Here is a 21938-nt window from a genome sequence, read left to right on the forward strand (position 1 = left end):
CAAACCGAAATGATCAAGGTGGAAAAATGTTTGTTTGTTTTTCTTCGAATCCCAAACAGTGCAGTGCTATGACTGCTTGCCTCCTATATTATAGTTTGTTTGTTTTTTAAATACAGTGAGCTGATAAATAATAACTGTAGCGGTTTTTCCCATGTCCATTACAAATCACCTACCTTTCAGGTCTAATTTTAGCTAGTTTTAATTAAATTATGAGGAGTATTTTTTAGGAAATTATCTGTGAAATACAGGACCTCAAAAAACGGGAATTATTGAATATCGCCCATAAATTAATATGTGTGATCCCGTCAGATTTGCGAATACTTACTTGCGAAGCAGCGTAGATGCAGAGGAAATGATATATAATTAGATTTGAATGGTGACCTTTGGTGCGATTGTGGAAGAGTAGCCTGCATGCTTCTACACCCAGTAATGGTTGTGTAGGAAGGGTGCAATACAGAGAGAGAGAGAGAGAGAGAGAAAAAAAACATGCACGATGAATCAGTATCAATTAACATTTCTTTCTAAATGAGTGTTTTACAGCTCATCTCAGGCCCCGAGGAAACCCACATAAACTAAATCCTCTCCTAAAGGTCATTAAGAGAGGACTGACAACCCCTGTGCTCTATCCCCTATCATCACAGTCCATCAATATTTAATCAAGGTCAAATAAAAGGTCTGTAGCCCCCCCGGGGGCTGATTTCTGCAGCTCGACACCTGAGCAGCATTTTCATGCAAGTCGTACAAGAACTCTTTTATTTACTATTTTGAAGAAAAGTGCTCAAAAGACTACAAGCATTTGTGGATGTGAAGACTCTTATATGCCCCCCACCACCCCCCACCCCCCCATGTGTGCTTGATTTATTTATTTATGTCTTTTTAAAGTTAAAGGGCGCAGACAGATCTGCTTGTAGTTACAATTTATTGATCAGCGGTACCTCAGCAGCTGTTTGTTGCTGAGTGCTGGCATCTTCAATCATTACCTCCAAGTCTGAGCTCCCAGCTGGTCTGAAGATTCACTTCTCACAGATTTGTAACCTTGTCCGCCAAGGCTATTTGTGTCACGTTGCATGTTTGTCGCTTTGAGGTTAATATAGAAAGATTAAAAAAAAAAAAAAGTGATACAGACCCTCCTCCATGTCCTTTGCCTAAATGATGCATTTAACAAAGATACAGTCGGGGGAAGATTTGTAGCTTCAGATGTTAGAAAGTGTGCTATCAGCTCTGTTTCCAGCAGCCCCAGCATCAACATTTTACAGCTTTTATCTCACCGCACTAATTCTAAAATATTGCCGTCTAACGCCCTCAGATTGCAATATATCTTAGCTTACATCACTCAACTCACTTGACACACAGAGACCAGGAGACGTTACATTTATTCATTTTCAGTAAAAGGTCAGTATATTCTGATAGAGGTCTGCATGGTAGTTCTGGAGTGTGGCAGTGATATGACTTTGAAATTAAACAAACTTTTCATATTCAAATCCAACCACATTTCTTTTAATAATACGCAGTGAGCATATGCATATGAAGCTATTTACAGATGAATTAATAAAGAGTACGATTAAAAGGCCAAGCGAGTCGCAATGAAACAAGTTATAGGTACAAGATAAACAAATAGAAAGTGCATCCAAGATGTTTGTTTATGTGTTTATGCCAAGTTTGGCTTATTATCATAGATGTGGGGGTGGTATAATAAAGATATGATGTGTGAGCAAGTGGCTGCAGAACAATGTAGAAAATTACGTAGCAGTGGAGGCTAGTAAAACATACAAAATCCAAGCTCACGCAACAGCAGCTCTCAATTTGTGTCTCACCAGTGTGTGTGTGTGTTTCCTTCTTTTGTGATTTAATATTAATTTTTTAAACATATCAGAAAGCTCAGTTCCTGGTCTTTGTAGACCTTTTTTTTTCTTTTGGCCTTTTGACGTCGATACTCATATGCTACCAGTCAGATACTTCATATCTTAATGAAAATGTTGAGAATTATATAACGGTGATGTTTTATTTGAAACCGAACAGAAGGCTAATAACACAAGCACTTGCCCACATCAGCAGAAATAATAACTTCTCTTCTGGGAACCATCAGTTCAGTGAGGCAAACCATTCAATCAATGTTGATTGAAGGGAGTCGCTGAATTGGCAACAACTTTATTGTCTGCTTTTTACTGGCAAATTGAGCTGTTGAGCTTGAGGGGCCATTTTAAATTCACAGGAATATGAAATGCATGTGTACATACAGGATGTCAAGTTGCATTTAAGGTTTTAATATTTGTTGGTCGTCTATATTTTTGACAGTGTATGTAAAAGCATTTGGAGTGTTCCGATAAAAATATGTAAAAACTTTTTCAGTAATGCCATAAAAGAGTTTTGTACTGTTAGGAGTTCTGTGATTACAAAAACCACAACATTAACTCAACACTTCACATGCGTTTTGTTCACAAATGCTATTGTAAATGTGAGTGTACAACAAAGGCTGCAAGCTGTGCGGCAGTGATTGTAATAATACTTTGTGGACTAAAACGTTAAGTTGCACTCATGCAATATCAGCAGAATGGGAAGAACAGTTGAAAACACCCCTTATTCTGACATGAAAGCATATACAGGCTCAAACCAGATAAGGTTCGAATGATCTACTTTTGTTGGGTTCTAGTTTGCTGGGTTTGCAGCAAATAGAAAAGACAACAGTGAAGCGTATGTGACTATATAACAAGCTGAATTAGTTATATTGGGGATATTTTGGGGAGATGTAACTGCCACTAGTGGTGCATTTGCAGTCATTCTGCAAACCCCTTGTTAACATAGGCTATTACATACATACTGTATTTCACATCATCATACGGCCGTGAGAAACTCGACTTGGAATCGCACACACTAAGTGTAAGTGCTCACGTCAGACGTCCCTATTAAAGTTAACCAGTGTGATTCACGTTGGTAATAATCTTTGTTGATTGGTGTTAGGGATCGGGATGGGATAAATCCAGGTAATTCTAAATAGAAAAAACCACATAAGTTACATATTTGGCATTTCATACACATACAACAGCATTATTATAAATATATTGGTTATTATATTCAAACAGTTTTTTTTTTTTCAAACTCTATCTCCTAAAGAAATGACTGGATCCAGCCCTGGCATGTACCTACTGGCTCATAGATGTGGTGCTGATAACATAACTTGATTCTATAGTTAGTTATGTTATAACTTCTAAAGGGGGCTGCTGTTGACCTTTGGTATTAAAAGGTTTTACACATGTTACTACCCCTGATAGTAAATCTGAAGCGAAGTTTGGACAACTGAGCAGTCGAGGAAGGGACTACGTAAACACACAGCTGAGCAGAAGCCTCTGTCAACACTCCTATAGCACTTATTTGTACATGTAGTATGAGTAAGAACACACTCACAAGTATGGATGTTCTTCAGATTCTATGGACATTCTGATCCCAGACAATGTTGTGTAAAAAAGAGAAATTACAAAGAGACGGGAGAGAGAGAGAAACACAGCTACACAATACATTACATTACCGGGCTCGGAAAGGCACTGCTACGGTTACAATATATGCACATTATTGATGTTGTTTGGCTTAGAGACAATGGCACTGAAGGAAAGACAGGAGGCAGAGCTGGAGGTAGCAGAGCTTAAGATGTTGAGGTTCTCTTTGGGAGAGACGAGGATGGACAGGATCAGGAATGAGGACATCAGAGGGACAGCTCACGTTACATGTTTTGGAGATAAAGTCAGAGAGGCCAGATTGAGGTGGTTTGGACATGTTCAGAGGAGAAACTGTGAATATATCGGTAGAAGGATGCTGAGGTCCAGAGGAAGAGCAAAGAGGAGATTTATGGATGTAGTGAGGGAGGACATGAAGTTAGTTGGTGTGAGAGAAGAGGATGCAGAGGATAGAGTTAGATGGAGGCACATGATTCGCTGTGGTGACCCCTGAAAGGGGAACAGACGAAAGGAAAAGACGAAGCTTGAGGCAGCTAACCCGACGTCCAAAGAGCCAAAGAGAACTTGCAGTCAGATCCACACTGTTTTACCAGTTGTTATCATGAACAGTACTGTACTTCATATTGTATTTAAATATAAAACCTTTTATGTTGCATAATAGCTAATAAAACAAATTCAAAACTACAGTGTTTGCATGAGACAAGCTGTTGTGCTGTTTCTATGACACATGCACAAGCACCTCATGTTTAGTCACAAGTTAAAAGATCAAACTATGTTTTCTTCAATAGATGTGACAGTAAAACTTCCAGTTCTTCAAGCCAAACCACTGGCATGAACCCTCGTCTCTGTGTGTGATCACAACACTTATAATCAGAGGATGACATTCAAATCAAATGCACTCAGCAGGAAATATGAAGAAAATAAACTTGACTAGACTAGAATAAGCTCAAAGGCAGAAATTCGGCGCTAGGTAAGAGAAAGTTGGATAATCAGCCGCTCGTTTGGAGCTGAACTGACACTTCCAGCGATGCCTCTGTTATTTCTAATCTGGACTTTTAAAGAGCGGCGACTTAAGGAGAGTCAGTCATTATGTGGGACTGTGGTCACAAGCTGTTTCTGTGGGCAAGCAGTCAAGGAATTAATGAAATAATCAAATGCAAAAATAAACCATGACCAACTGAGTCTGTCTTAATTCTCAGGTAGAGAAACTGTGACTTTTGGTGCAGCTTCTTAAGGTTTAAATCCGCAATTAAAAGTCAAGCTGCAGGAAGAAACAAACATAGCCATTTACCATAAGGACTTAATAAGCCATAATCTGAGGCTGCTAGAGCCTAATTAAAACAACGGGGATCAGATTAAGCTTAAAATGCAGCATCAATACTTCCTCACTTTGTGGTTCCTATTTATTAGTACTGTTTTGTTTGAGCTGATAACATAATGTAATCGGTAATTTATAGAATTCATTTGTGTATTTTTACACGATTCAGGGCTTTTTCTTAAACGCTGCAATTACCAAGTGGAAAAAAGTCAAAGCACTCCAGCAATAACCACAAACAGGTAGCTGCATATGTGAGTTGCACGACATTCAAGAGCAATTTCCATCCTTCTTCCTTATAGACGTGTATAAGCTCAGACATATTCCTAGCAAATCTAGACCTACTGGCTCTCCTGGGTTTGTTGTTGTTCGGCCTCTGGACTACTTCCTGTAGATTCACTTCAGTGTCTAGAGTCACAAAATTAGCCTATATCTGATTTAAAAAAACCCAAACAAACTTCATCTCGATCATAAGGGGGCAAGGAGATGAAGCCCAGGAACAGCAGGACCATGTGGACGTAAATATACCACAGAATATACCACAAAGAGGCCCTGAAAGAGCCTGGACCTTAGCCCGGCACAGATGCTGGCGAATGACCTCATCTTGTCACTGGACTGTCTATTACATGCTGGTACCTGCAGCAGTATTTATCTTTATTGCCATATAAATAAAATAAAAATGCACTGCGTCCACTAAATTCTACTTTTTGTTTTTAGCTCTTTGTCTACGGTAATGACTGAAAAGAGACGGGAGCGACTGCTGCTGGGGTGTAAACATTACCATAAGAGGCTTGTTATCGAGCCTCGCTGCAGTCTGGGAGCACACACTCGGTGGGATGGTAACAGCGGGATGACAACTTGAACAGAACAAAAGGTTTGTCGACTTACGGTTTTTCACTGGCACAGGCCACCTGCAAACTTTCACACTGATTCCTTCTATTTCGTCAAAGTTCAAAATTCGCTTTATTTCCTTTTTCTGCGTAGATATCCGACTGTCCCACACAAGTCCTACGCAGAGGTTAGTTACAAGACACAAAACAACCACAAAGCCCACAGAAAAATATGTTAATGCAGACACGGTGTTTGCAGTTGTTCTGACGTTTTCACTCTTGGTGTCCTGTAGACAGATTTTGTGGATGTTTTTCTTTTTTCTAACAGAAATGTGATGCATATTGTGAGGTTTTTATGATGTTTCCGAGTGCAGCATCACTGGGGGATTAGTTGAATTAATTGCTGTTAATTGAGGCCCTTGTCTCTGATAACGTGTCTGTGCTCCAAACACAACTCATGTGTATTGTACGCAGCTGGTCTTTACCGTGACTATGGAAGCATTTCTGTTTACCACTTGACCCCTGTATTCAGAAAGAACTCATTAGAGAACTTAATTAAAGATGGTATTTATACAAAGACATTTTTTGGACAGGTAGTATTCAATGGATGGAATCGTTTTAAATAATAAACCCAATAACCCCCCAAAGTCAGTAGCTTTCTAACATTTCAGGAACAGTTTTCCTTAAATGCAAATATTTTGAAAAGTAGTTTTGTGCAAGCTGACGCTTTTGACGTGGAGTTTGAGACATGGGAAATTACATCCCTCTTAGTGCCGGCTGCCAGCTGTCCTGGGGAGGGGATGTGCTGTGTACTCTTGGCAGGGTGATAAAGAGCCATTTGAAATGCAGATATTGAAACGACATCAGTCGCATGTGGAAATGCAATCTGACTGCATTTTCACGCATTGATCAGCCTTACAGATCGGCGGGACGGGGATGGTAGAGGCCACTAATACTGTCATTTTAACACAGTGGGGATATGCTTTGCCAACACACTACAGTCTGAGTGCAGCTCTGTAAACAGAAGCAGTGGGGCTCCATGAAGACAAAATTAAATTATTTGGCTGAAAGGCTGCAGAAAAAGTGATTAAAGTTTATCCATTCAAATGTCCAGTAGCGTTAGCCGCTCCAGAATTCTCAGAAAAGCGACCGTGGTATTAAATTGGTGTTGAATAAATGTTATTGAAACATGAAAAGCAGCCTCAAGGCAGGAGATTTGTTTCATCATGCATAGATCCGCACGGTAAATTGCAATACTTTTCCTCGAGTATCAGCTTTTGCATATTACTCTACTCAGTTTCAGTCCAGAAAGTATTCTTTATTTTAATAATTACTTGACAAGTACTTACAAAAAAACTTTTTCCATTAAAAACACATGATGGTTGCTATAGGTCAAAGTAGCCAACATGACATATCATGTATTTTCATTGAAAACCTTGTGAGGATTTGCTGCCTTTCGTGTAATGATTTTGATCATTTCACTAAAGAAGCAATGTAAAGGCATAACTTTGGGTTTTCGACAGTTTAACAATCAAAAATCCCCCAATTAATCCATAATGAAAATAATCATTAGTTGTAGCCTTGCAAAATAGTTAAAACTAGCTCAATTTCTAACGAAGCACTGATGTTCGGCGTAGAGTTTGTTTAAGTTGGCTACTTTTGGCACATTAACTCATATTATATTTACATGTTTATTTTTTGTTTTCCATGGAAAACCTTTATTTGTATTGTTATACGAGGATTAGTATTTTGATCCTTTGCATTTGAATTACAGGATCTGAGAAAACGTCTTCCACCACTTGACTATTCGTAGATTTGATGATGTCCTTGTTCAGCTCTGCTCTGAAGGCTTATGAATCTTTCACCTGCTCCTCCACTACGATTGCTTTGGGTCACATCAGCGACAACATACCAAGAGTTGACACTTGGACTTTTAACTTTTTTGTGGGGAAGGCCGACACCTGAAGTGCCTTCACATTGATGGTCTGCACGTACAAGAATATATGGGCAGCTGCATTGCACCTCCCCCATCAGTGTGTGTGAAGCAGTGTGAAGCGGCAATAGGCAGAAAAGTGCCATATAAGTGCAGACCATTTACCATTTACCATATTTCATTTAGGTAAGAAAACATACCGTGGCCTAACTGCAGACACATGAAAATCAACCCAATTATATAATCACATAAATTTAATGTCGAGTCCACATGGGTGAACCAGCGTCACGGAGGAGCAGCTGCACTGACTGTGTAATAGAGAACCACAGGCAGCTCTGCAGCTCTGTGTTGACTTCTAATCTAACCTTGAGTCCACGTCCGGCTTTGATGCAACAAAGCTCCGAAAATAAAGAAATAAAACGCTGCCTAAATCTCTCCTATAGGAAACCGTCGCATTATCTGTCCCTTAAAAGCCTTACCTTCAGGCAAGGCTTTTGTAAATGGACTCTGTCCCCTTCCTTTGCTTTTGGGATATAAATAGCCCATCAATTTGACATGCTTACCATGTCAGTTAGCAGAAGACGGCTTACTTTGAAATGCAGACAGACACACTGTAAAGGAGAGAGACAGACAAGACAGGGGCTTCATCCTGAAGTCTTCATAGAAACTGGTTTTCTTGAGTAATCTGCTTGCAGCAAAGGACTTTACCTTTGGGCAACATTGGCAATAACCTGAAGCCCCCAACCTCGAGGGGTTCCAAAAAAACAAAAAAATGTTTTGATATAGTACAAACTAAAATGCTTCCTCACTGATAGACGTCGCCTTCTCTGAAACAATGGACAGATTGTACTCAAGGCACCTCAATTACTACCTACCCCGACTCATCACCCCCACACATTACAGGAAAGGGGACCACTCCTCAGACGGCGGGTTTCAAAAAGGCTGTTGTCTTTTTCACATCACCTGAGCTGAGTGAGATCTGCTCCCCTGCTGCACACACAGCACCAGTAGTTTTCCACAGACTATAACAGCATCACTGCGTGTTTCTGCTTGTTGTGTTGAACATGTGTTCTCCTTAAACTGAACCTTATCCGAACCCTTACGACGTAGAGAGGGGCGCGCATCCTGATTGAGTACCCCATTCGACACAAGATTATTTCCTGTGAGCAATAAAACGAATAAACATTTTTCTTTTTTTTTTTTTTTAGCAATACAATCGTGGAGCTAATGAAGGTGACAAATCCACGACATTTCCCTTTTCCACGTCACGATAAATTTGTTCTCATGATCTGAAGGAGCAGCAATGGGAAATGGTTAGCAGTCAACACTGAGGACAGAGTAAGGCATCTGACCTGGAAGCTGGTTTCAGATAAGTGAACTCCATAGTGTGAGCAACAAGAGGATATAATCTAAAAGTTAAGGTTCCTCCAAGTGTGTCATCTGGAGGAGTTTTTCAGCTAGAAGTAGGGAGATATCTTAAGTTAGGGAAGCCAGAGAGTAGTTTCATTTACATATACTATTCATACTAGACTCAAAAGAAGCAAGTTCAATATCAGTGAAGGCGTCCAGTAAGCGTCTTCACATGTGGATTAGAGAATTGTTGATTATGGAATTTTGTGAGGTCACATATCTGGGGTTGCCACAGGCCCCTCGAATGAGTAAATCCACCCTGGTCTTTGTACCTTTTGTGTCTTTTGAAATGGCACTAAAACATTCTCACTGTTTTGACTTATAAAGAATTTTAAGATCCTTGCACTGATTATTTTTCAAAGAACACAGCATTATGTGACAGACGTAACTCCATGTCTCCCGATGATGCAAGTGTTTCATATTCCCTCCGCTGCCTCTTATGCCATATTGTGATCTAGCCGGTCGCCCCTGACAACCACGAGTGCCGTCATGAAAATTTCTCAGACACACATTGATTTATTCCATTCAATCAGCCACGTCTGTGCCAAAAAATATCGGGGCGCTGTGCCTTATAGGGGTTTATAGCATTTCTGATTAAGAGGAGAGTTACTGTGTTAAGATTCAGGATTATTACTGATGGCGTTTTCACAACACAGACAAGCGCATCGTTGCAGGCAAGTGCCGCAAAATGCCCACCTGTCTGTGCGTGAGGCACTTTTAATCAATGTTGAATATATTACTAGCCAATGCTCTGCTGATAAAGACCCACTTCTCCACAGCTGATTAAGACATTTCATCTCATTAAATTGTCGGGTACATTACTGTAGTTTTCTAGGCGCGTAACTGGAAATGTCATTACACGGTACGTGCAGCAGTACGCAGTCCCGATCTTTTCTACCTGGAACAGCTCTCATGACATGAGGATGGGTGCTGTGAGAGCCACTGATGTGCAGATGTCACTGTTCTGGAAAAGGCTTCTCAAGTAAGTCTTCAACAAGTGGCTCATTAATAACTGTTGTCCGTGCGTTAAGTAATTATGATAGTTTCCCAGGACTTTACATGAAGGGTTTTTCTTAGCTTAGCATTAGCATAACACCACGGGAAAAAAAAGAACACAAACTTACATTTTTTATACATCATAATGAATAAAAGTTTAGTATTTTAGTTAGTTAGCTTGACGTACGCTTGCTTAGTATTGTGCCCCTGCATTCACACTGCAGTGACATCATGGCAGCCATTGCATCACACATTTGCTCATTGGCTGTGTGTCACTGTAGTCCGTTCTACAGCAGCAACTACGGTGGTGGAGAGCGACAACGTGAGCATGAAGTGTACGAGCACTAAAGCTTTGGGTAAATTCATAGACCTCATCCTGTAATGGATGCTGTCAATGTACTGTAGTCTTTGTAAGCATGTGGCCCTCAGACTTATTATAGCGAAAGTAATTGGCATAATTAAATATGTTCATTATTTTGTTTGCTTTTCTCTGGTCTGTTTTCCCTTTCTGGTTCCATGTCAATCACAATTTGCATCTCTATGATTATCTGTTAAAACACTGTACCTGCAGATTGTGCTCCCTTTACAGAGGGGTCCGGTGCTGCAGAGCTAGAGCAGGTCCCAGAGCTCTCCAACCTCTTGGGGGCCCTTGGGGGCCTCATTACATCTAAGACTTGGGCTCCCCTTCCGTGTTCTTTTCTCCCCCCCCCCAAGCTTTTACTTTGGTCTGTCATGCTTGTTATGCAATCAGTTTCAGTTTTTATTTCCCATGGCAACAAATACTTCAGATAAGAGATACTAAGACAGGGAGGCATGTACTTTGCGATAAGGAACTCATCAGTTACACAACGTAAAGTAGAAAACGCCCCTGTAGAGACGCTGTGACGCTGTGTGATGGTCTTCCCAGGACAGTAAATTAGGTCAAGGAAAGTCTTCGTTAAGAGGAAGTCATTATCTCATCACAGGTTGATTATAAAGATCGCATTTGGGTTTTTTGGGGGGGAGGGGTTTGCTGTCATGAACACCATTCCTTATCCGTCTTTGGGGAGGTCCTTAAATACTATAAACAATAATAATAAAACAGTTTCTCCTTCTGTCTGATCATTTGTCCTGTCAGCCACTGGACACCTTTGCCCTCCTGTTACCTCACCTCTGTAAAACTGATCATCCCCGACTGTGTGTTACTGTTTGCTCTCGGGAAACCTGTGCTTTGTACAAAGTGTTATGAAAATCCTTACAATAGTTGTCTAAATATTTCAGTCCAGATCATATCGACGGACTGACTTTACATCATTGCCATGCCTGAAGCTATGCTACTAGTGCGGTTAAAAACATGGCCCCCACTGAGACATCCCAGTATGTTTACTGGGGGAAATTAAGATTTCATATACAAGAAAAATCATTTAGGAAACAACATCTTTATTTGCACAATGAAGAACTGTTATTCTGCTTCTGGATATTAAAACTGGATGATTTATTCAGTGTGGAAGTCGATTATGTGTTCTCTGTGATCTGTCTACATGGCATTTCCACATCCTCTTCTTCTGTTTTGGTGAGGATGGGGATGAGTTGTTGTGGGGTGTTTCTCATTTCCACTGTCATGTGTCAAAGAATGAAAATATGATAAATGCTTCGTTTCCAACTCGGTCCCTGCTCAGTTCCCAGCTCTTCCCGGCACATACTCACTCCTTTCCCCTTTTTTCTTTCGCAACACAATCACACATCATCTTTTATTTGTAGCTTCAAATCCCCTTTGAGCTTTGTCAAACATCGCTGCCTGCTCTACCTTTTTTTGTCTGCACTGAAGAAACACCGTGGCCTATAGCAAACAAAGAAGACATCGCCCTGCCGCAGCTTAGACGGCAAACAGTCATTGTCCGTCCTATCTCTGTTGCGTGTTCAAATAACAATGGGGCAATTCAGATGTGACCTCAAGATCATCCGGATGGCTCCATGCGAAATACAAAGTCTCGTATTACTTTGATTTGGTGTGAGGTTACAGCCTGTGATGTATATGATTCCCATATTGGCTCTCTCTCCTAATCTGATCAGTCGGATCTGAAATTTCGAAAGCAAAAGGTTTTTTTTTTTTTTGTTCTCTGTGCATGAATCCTCCATCACAGGTGTCTTTTCAGTGGACAGCACACACATGCAGCCTTGTCCTCAGTCAAAAAAATCTATCTACAGCATAGTAAACATTAGGTAATAGTGAATATAAATTGAGGAAGAGTGACTTGTATTTAAACTGTATTTAAAACATCTACACTGAAAAGCTTGCTTATGAAATTGTTATACATTTACAACAGATGTACTTTGTTTATAGTGCTTATATTTCCCTTAACACCTTCTTAAGTGTTGCTCTTTACACAATTGAGCTGGCACGGAGGTTCCTTTTCTGCAGAACAGATAGAAATATAGATGTTTTAATCCAAAAAATGATCTGTTTCCTTCAGACCCAGACCCAGCTCCCTCCTCTAAACACTTGGAACAATGTGTTTGCCATTTGATTAAAAGTAATTTGAAGTGAGGTGAAGACATTTTGCACTAATCTGCTTAACTTGAGTTTTTCCAATGGCACATGCACCTTAGGCTAATTACAGTTTAATGAATCAAACCTCGCCACTGGCCGTAATTTCATATTTGCACACACAAACAGCTAAGTTGTTTATTGTTTTCTTTCTGGTACTTTCCTTCAGTTTGTCCTGCAGGACACTGAAGCTGCTGTGTTTGCCAGTGTTTTGGAGTAGTTCTTGTATAATGCATCACTATTAATGGATTCAGCTCCTGCAGGAGCACTCGACCTGTAATTTGAAAGGGAAGCATCTCTGAGTTGAGAGAATTTACAGGTTCTTGACGGAATCTGGGGCGCTTCTCTTCCCTTTCAAACTGCTTAGTAAATAGGTTTCACTCACTGAATATGAATATATATGTATAGAAAACACCGATGGAGCTCCATCTTTGTGTTTTGTGGACCTAGCAGGGCACAGGTCTTGCAGTTGGAGCAGCGTTTGCACAGAAACAAAGGCAGGATGGAGTCATTACCTGAATGCAGCTCCACTAAGAGGCACTGAAGCTCTAATCAAATGCCGATTTCTGCTTCTTATCGTGACACCTTCTCCTGTACCATCACATTAAGATATACGCATGATTATACTTGGCTATTTATTTTAAGACGAGGCGCAGTAATGAAGCTGTAGATCTGAAAGTTTGCCTGTAGTGTCCTCACAGAAAATATGTCAGGTTGTGATGATCAAGGGCGGATAACTTCGGCTCACCCAGGGAGGTGATTTCGTATTCGTAACCACACCACCACCTGCTTTTATCAGCATTCCAGCTTTTATCACCTGCCTTCGTGGAATTTTTTCCCCTCTTTGAAATGGTGGCTTTTATAAGTTTCTAGATATTGAGCGGCTATCATTATCTCTATCCAACTCTCGCTCCCTTCCATCCATTTCTGACGGTTAATCATTCTTTCTCTGCATATCTGTCCATGTATTTTTGCCCCTGTGGTCTATAAGATCCTGTTGACTGGCGATTCAGGTAGCTTGGTAAACTGTGTAAGTCTGTTGAAGGTAACGCTTCGCCTCATCAGGTATCATCCAAACCCTCCAGATGGAGGCGAAAGGTGAAGGCCAGAGTACTGGGAGGAGAGGCTGCAGACGGTAAAAGTAATTCAATTTCCATCTCCCAGACAAACCTCAGCTCAATAATCAGGAGTAAAAATACAGCAGAACAAAGTGAAGATACAGGTTGCATTAACATAATACGAAATTCTGATAGCAATAATATAATAATACTTTCCTATAAACCCCTGCTCGATGAAAGTCAGTTTGCCAACCTCAGATCTTGTTGCCATCCTCTTGCAATCTTTATTGTGAGTCATGGCTGCAATCTTTTTTTAACAAGTCAAGTCAGATCAAAAGCCAAAAGTCTAAGGTTTTTTTTTTTTTAGCAGAGCTAAAATACTTCAAGGTAGATGTTACACATTTTAGAGATTCGAGAGACACTTGTTTCTTGCCTAGAGTTGAAAAACAAGGAGTGAGGCTTGTCTTCAAGCCTGTCTAATGAACACTGACCAATATATTTCTGTGAGGAACTTAATTGCAATTAGATTATGGTTTCATGGTTTCCATATTGTTAACTTGAATTACAATCTGCAAAGTGAGGCAACCTTTGGTTTTCCACCAACATATCCATTCTTATCCATTCTTGTGCAACAACATCCAGTTTGTGTGGCTACAGTGTTATTAAACTCTTTCTGTGGTAAATGTTTTATTCTTGGTTCAGCACTTGGTTAAACCTGAAGCTACAATATGCTTCTATAGGTAATTATAGTGAGCCACTTGTTGAAATAGCACAGTCTCCAACTTTTGGGAATCAAGGTAGCTGTAACATGAGACCAGAAATCAATATTAACACAGTGTCCAGGCTTGTGGTGTGTCAAAGCCTGCACAATGCATTCAATTCCCTTATTCATATTTTGTCATGTTTACCAACTCAGCAAGTCTGAAGTACAGTGAGATATCAAAAATTCCCCCAAGACGACATTCCACCAGTGGGATCTCATAAGAAAGACAATTAAGCCTGTTTCTTGGGAATCTGAAAGACAAAACTGGCCACGTGCCGCTCACAGTGTAGCTGTTCTCGAGGCTTTTTGACTGGTCATTTAGCCTCTCAAACGTACATTACTGCATGGGAACAAAGGACATTTTCTAATTTTTCTAAAGACTGAAGACATGTTCTGTATGTAACTAACATCAGCCTGAAACCTCCATTTTTACTGGGAAATAAGGCTGTAAAAATCCTTTATACCTTTTTATAATTATGACTATCAAGCATTTTTTCATGGGCTTTAATATCTGCCTGAGGCTGCGGTATATTACAGTAATTTAGCGAGAAGATTTTCATGTGCTAAGTGAGTAAGAGTAAATGCTTGTTGTGACTGAATTTGCATCCACTTTTCCTGAGATGCCTTTTTAAAAGAGAGCCAACATTTATGGACAGATCTATATGAGCCATAGCCATCTATTATTCATGGCCTTTCCATGGGTCTCAGACCAAAGGCCAAACATACATATTTGAGCTTTGTCTTCTGATCTGCAAGACTATGCACACCTCAGCATGGACGTCCCTCATCGGTGTTTACAGTAAGACAATATTAACTGAGTGTACACTGGGTTTGAAATCAAAGTGTTTTATTAAAAAGATATTTCACTCGGTGTGTTTCTCAAAATTACACTCCCACTTCTACAGCACTTCTCCACCGTGAAGCTGCTCCCTGAAATCAATAAATCTGCCCTCAGAGGGGTAAAGTAATGGTCCGTGTTTGGTTGTAGGTCATTGACAAAGGGATTTTAATCCTTCCCAGAACCACAGTTCCTAATTTCCCCTAATTGGAAGAATGTATGGCAAATTGTTCTGGACGTAAAGGTTCAACAGCCATAAACCTTAAGCGTACTACTTCTACTTTTATGTCTTTTCAAAATGCAGATTTTCTGACCAGACCTAAACACATGGATCGCTATGAAATCCGGAAAGGCTCGTTCTAACCCCATTTTCATTGAGATGGTTGATTTTTAAGATTGAGAAGACTCAGTAGGGGAAGTCATCGTGGCCAGTGAAGGCATGTTGGTACAAAATGAGTACGACGCTCCTGAGATACAGTATGTATCTGTTTTGGTCATTAAGAGCCATCACATAAGTTTCCAGGATACTTCATGTCTACTTCATGGGCATGTGTGCTCACTTCTGGGCTCATTGCTGTCTATTCAGTCTTGGATTAAAGGAATCAAACTGATCGGCTAACACGAAAAGCAGCAACTGCTAATAAAAGCTTTTTACTGTAATTCCATCGTTTGGGAAAAAATTTTTTTCCCCAAACAGTTTCCTTGTTTTACCTGTTGCCAATAAATAATCCACAGCAGTATGACACTATTTTCTCCTTCGTGATGATGATCATTTTCAATTTCAAACTTGAATTAAAAAAACAACAGCGATTTAAAGGAACATGCTGATCACAGTTTTGAAACTAATTCATTACATTCTTTCCTGAAGCAGCTTGGCATTTCTCCACAAAGTGTTTTGGAACAGAATCTGCAGACGCACAGAGGCAATCTGTATTATTACTATTTTGAATTCACTTATTCGCTTTTTTGATGACTGGTCAATGGTTGAACTTTTTCTGGGACTAAATCCCACCGGCTGCAGCTAATTATGAGCTTGTCTGTCTTAAAAACCAGATACATAACTTATTATAGTGTAAAATCTCATTATAGAGCTTAACATGCTAATCTCTGTGCTTGCATTACCCTCACACACAGAAAACACCATAATGCAGTATGTCCTACGCGTTCATGCTCAGAGTACATACAAATATGAGGGAAACACAAGTGAAACTCACTCATGCATTTTCATTCAATTTTGAATGCTCTTTTTTTTCTCGCCCTATCTTGCTTATTTTATTTCTCACACATAATCCATTTCTAAAGTGGGCTAATTGAATTTTCATGAGATTATGATTCCCTTTCCAAGTGTGCTTAATGCCTCGATACTCCATTCGCTCTGTACTGTTTGCAAATGTGCCTTGTGCCGTCACTCATCTATCATTAATGCCTATTAAGATGGTAATCCAAGGCCTCATTATATGTATAAAAAAAAATATATATATATCATAAATAAATAAATGTTTCTGGCCTCCAATGTGGCTCAGCCGGGACTAATGGTAAACAAGAGATCACAGTTTGAACCAATATTTGACCATTCAAACGGTTTCTCTTACACTAAATGATAAATATCTCACACTGTTAGAAAAAAATTAACCCAAGAGCTTTTTTAAAAACAACAACAACAAAAACACAAAGTGTGCAATTTATGTGAATGGCAGTTAAAAAAATGTTTATGTGTAATTCATAAGGAAGGTTTTATAGTCAATTCATATCTGGAGGCTGTGCTGCTAAAATCCCTGGCAAAAATATAACTAGTATTTATTAATCTCATTTCCAGAAGAGTTGGGATGTCGTGTGAAATTTTACATAGCAATTGTGTGATTATTTGCAAAACATTCATGTCATTATAAATAGCAGAAAGACAACATGTCTAAGTGAGAAATCTGATTGAAAAATATCAACCAACTTTGAATTAGAGGCCAGCAAAACATTTCAAAAACGTTGGGACAAGGGTAAGTTCAGAGTCGAGGAATCACAAAAAGTGTTCCTGCCAGTCCATGCTGAGATATTTCAGGTAACACCAAAGCAGACAGACCAGACCAGCCACACAGTGCTATTCTTAGCATGCTGTCAGGTAAAGTACTGGCAGCCTTTCCAAAAAAATAATCTGCAATATGCCCTGAAAATTATTTAACAGAATGTTGTCCTTCAGCTAAATTTCTCTTGTGTGCAGAGCCACAAAATATTTTGCTGAAACATGGTTGAAACTTGGACAAAAGCCTGAACACAAGTGTTACATCAGTAAATAGTCAACGGTTTCCCTTTAATGACTTTATAAGGAAAATCATGTACCAGTGAAGCCATCTATGAGGAGCAGAATGAGCTCAGCATGTAGCTGAAACAAATCCTGAAGCCAGAACTCTTTTTCAGACACGGGGAAATAAAACACATCAAACTGAACTGTGAAACGTCTGCTCCCCTGCTGAACTCATTTTCTAACAAGCGGTCGGTTTACAGCAACGGGCTTAATGTAATTTCTGCTCGTGAGGCTGAGGTTTCCACCGCAGCGTTCGATTCTCCACTGCAGCAGTGAGACGGGAAACGACATTTGCATTTCCTGTCGTATGGATCAGTACACTACATTACATTAAGCTGAAGCCATTAAATTATGGACACCACAATTATCTTTTACTTTAAATAAAGTGTGCTGCCTCAGGCTCAGAGCTATAGGTACAGCAGCAGCATTGACATCCAGTTAGGTGAAAATTTACTGCCTTGCATGTGTTTGTGGCCCCATCACAGTCACATAAGGTACTTAAACAATAACTTTATGATTTGCATGCTTGTAGGATTTGAACTCCAACCGTAAGACCTGCAACTCTCAAAGAAAGCTCCTCTGACATGTCCTCCTCTGACATGTCCTCCTCTGACATGTCCTGTAACATCATAATGAGCTTTACATTCATATCTTTGTGTGAAAGTCCTTTGGATTGAGCTATTGGGACAACTCGAGGAAACCAGGTTGGCAGAGTCAGAAACCTCTTTAAAATCTCTCCTTTTGTCAGAGACCTTTTTCAGATTTCATTGGATTTTAATCACAGTTAAAAATGTTATGCTATATCATTTGTTTACGCGGGTTTTGTAGGTTTTATTTATTAGATTTTGGCAGTGTTTTAACATTTTAGCCACTGTTCAACACATGTTGATAAATATGCTCTATAAATATACATATATAAGTATATTATAAATATGAATAATAGTTTTAGTAGTATTAGTGGTGGCGGTAACTAAACGGGGATATTTTGGTTTCACTTCCTGTCTCTGGCAGTATTCCCCTGTTTCCACATCCTGCCTAGTCTGTTCAGCTACTTCACATTCATCATCACTCCTAATTGGTTTCACCTGTTCCCCTGATTATTTAAACCCAGCTCTTGCCACAGTCCCCTGGCAGATCATCTCCCTGCATGACTGCAATGAGCCTTCCAGACAGTCTCTATGTGTCATTTGGATCATGGTAATTTCTTTGTTTGTCTGCGCTCGTTTGCCTGAAGCCTGCTGCTAAACCAGTTTTGCCTGTTACCGCTCTGCTAATCTGCTAAACTAACCTGCCTGCTGCCTGTCTGATCAGTCCACCTGCTGACTCCTCCAGTTGTCGGCCTGACTCTAACCCATCCCTCCAGACTCCATCCGGGTTCCTTCCCCCATGTACTCTGTGTTGAACTACACAGTACGCACCTGCAGCCTGGACTCACCTGTCCCTCAAACTACAGTCAGTATTGTTCATCGCCTGCCGTCTCTGCCTACAAAGCTCAGTCTCTCTCGGGTTACATACAGTAACTGGGATACTCGTGTTCACAGATTTAATAAAAGGACAAAGATGAAACGTTTTTCAATGTAGATACAAACTATTTAAAATTGTATAATAATTCAGTACATTCTTAAGTATCCGTCTCTCTCACGTCTATGACACTTCACAGTAAAGTATGCAAATTTATAAAGGAAGCTGCTTTTTCACTCTTATTATCAAATGATACAACTGTGTCAATCTAATTTTGCTCAGATTCATTGAGATTTCCAAGTTTGTCCTTATGCCACATTGCATATGGAAGGTGCACAGAAATATAGTCACTTTGTCTACGTGCCATTTCCTTAGTGAAACTTCTTTTTATGGGTTGCAGATTTCAGCACAACACTAATATAAGCAACCTTTACTGTCACTAACCCGGGAGATTTCATAGTGCTGCTGAGGAAATATTCAATTTGCCTGTGTAAAATAAAGTTAACCTCAGTAGAAAGCTGTAAACTCCAGCTCTCTTAAATTAGACTGAACAAGGCATCTGCTCCTTTTTAAATGCTACTGAAGATGACGCCACCAGCTGTCACATATTTGTCTAGGTTTTATGTTCCATTGTGCAACATTAAGGGGAAAAGTGTCAACACAGCCGCGAGCAATTAATTAAATATTAATCTGAGGAATGTGAAATGCAACAAAAAAAAAAAAAAAACCTGTCCAAAAGGAAACTGCGGATAGTGAAAAAAGTTGTTTTTCATTAACCAAATCAAGCCTTCAGTGATAATAACTGTTTTGCATATTTCCCGATTTCATCTCATGTATCTGTGAGGAAATAGTTGTTTACTGATCAAAGAGGAAGATATGTTAATGTTATAAACTGAATTTCAGCAGTGAGAACTGTGAAATGACTTAATCTATTTGGAAAATGTTGTTTACTTCTTTCCCCAGATACAAATCATCCGATCTCGTAAGCTTCATTTTGGTTTGTGAAATTTAAGTCGTGTATTTGATGAATATAAACGAAAACAAACCAGAGACTGCAGTTTTAAATGTTCCCTCCTAAATGTCAGTTAATTTCCACTAAAGCCATGCTGCAAACACCACAAACTGTTCTGTATTAGCTCATCAATCCATCAATGGATTTCCCCAACAGTCAATTTCAACTTCAGCGCAGTTTCACTTTTGAAGCACATATTTATTTTAGGGTTCCCACAGTCGGATACAAAAATGAATGTGGCAAAAATTCAAAAGCAATTTTTAGGTTGGTCTAAACTCGATGATACTAAAAAACAAAACAAATAGTCAAATATGCTTGGTCAAATTAAGAACCTACTATTAAAAAAATAATAATAATTTTAAACAATTATATGTAAACACCCGGGCACCAAGGAAAAGCAATCGAGTCTGAATGGCACCAGATCATTAAGTTATCACAACATTGAACTATTAAAGAGAATTGTGTTGTGTTAATTACGTTTCGTGGTTACAAAATGACCATGGGGATACAGTTATTCAGGGTTTATACATAAATTCCACATTTGGTTGGGTTTAGTCACAGAAACATCAGGGCTGACCGTGCAAACATTCATTGATTTGTAACCAAACCCCTGTCCTCTACTTTAAAGACCTTTCATTTGATGCCCATCCAAGACTTTCTCTCCCTTTAAAATCACCTAGAGTCATTCCTTCTTCTGTCATACTTACACGGTGGTATCACTTTTCATCAGAATCAGGAGTCTCAGAGATTCAGACACTAAACCGCATCGTCGAAAGCTTCACTTAAAGGATCCATAAAATTAGAATAAAAATAGAGAGTGTTCATCCTAACAGTACAGTAAAAAGTGAACATACAGTAAAGATACTTTCTTGAGTTTTTTTTTTTCATACAGTATATTATATAAGTAGTTCTCCCCACGTTGTGCACAGCAGTGGGAGACTCAGGCTGTCTAAGGGACAGGGGTGAAAGAATTTTTTTTTTTGGTACAGGCCCTATCATCACGTTTAATTTACTGTAGGGGAACCTTACAGGGCACTTTATTGAATTAGCTCTGCTTTAGACCAAATTCTCTGCTTTATGTGATATTTATTTATCCTTATTTATACCACCGGGGGGAGGGGGGGGCACCCCTCCTGCAGCCCCCTGGGTCTGCCTATGATGCACACTGAGCCCACAGTAAGTACTGTAGGAAAGGAAAAGTGAGCTGTGAGAGATGTAAAATGTAGTATTTCTCTGGCATTCAAATATGAACCGAGTATAGAGCAAATCTATGATTATTTGATAAATAATGCTCTTTGGGAGTCTGAAGGCTCTTTGTACATTTTGAGGGCTTTTCGCTGCAAATTTAGTGAAGAGATGGTTAAGTTGTACTGGCTTGTATGGCACCACAAGAGAAAAAGTTATGACCAGCAACATGCAACCAAGGAGATTTGGTAATTCACTCATCTTCCTCACAATGTAGGTCACACTTGGGTTTTTCTTTGGGATGTTGGTTCCACTGTGGCATTTAGCTGAGGGGTTAGAAACAGGAACATTGATGCTAACGTCCCCCACCCCACCCCTACAGCTTTTAGAGAAGCTACTACTGAAGCTAATCATCAGGTTTTTTGTTTTTGATAAAGTCCCAGGATTTAGGGCCCATCTGTCCACTACAACATCGTCCCGGTCAATAGAAAGCGCAAACAAAAGCAGTCTCCTGTGGCAATGTCACTATCTACTATGGCCTCTACCCCACTCAATTTTGTGTCTTTGCAACAATGTCATGCTATTCTGACTTTGCTTGAATGACAAATATGTCACAGTCATCAGTTTTGAAGAGTTTTGCCTATTCAAAATTACATTTGGATTCAGAAATAGTGATTCAGATTGACTCTACAACAAGGTTTCTTGGAATAATGGGATATTTGCCTAAACTCACTAACTTATGAGTCAGCAAAGATCATAGATGATGACGGTTGATGGGTTTTCCTAACGTGAAACGCCAAGCGCTGAGAGCGTTTAGGCTGTCACCGCTTAATTGCCACATGGCTAATTCAACATTGAGTGGCAA

Source organism: Channa argus, chromosome 19 (genome assembly GCF_033026475.1).
Source record: "Channa argus isolate prfri chromosome 19, Channa argus male v1.0, whole genome shotgun sequence".
Taxonomy (NCBI): Eukaryota; Metazoa; Chordata; class Actinopteri; order Anabantiformes; family Channidae; genus Channa; species Channa argus.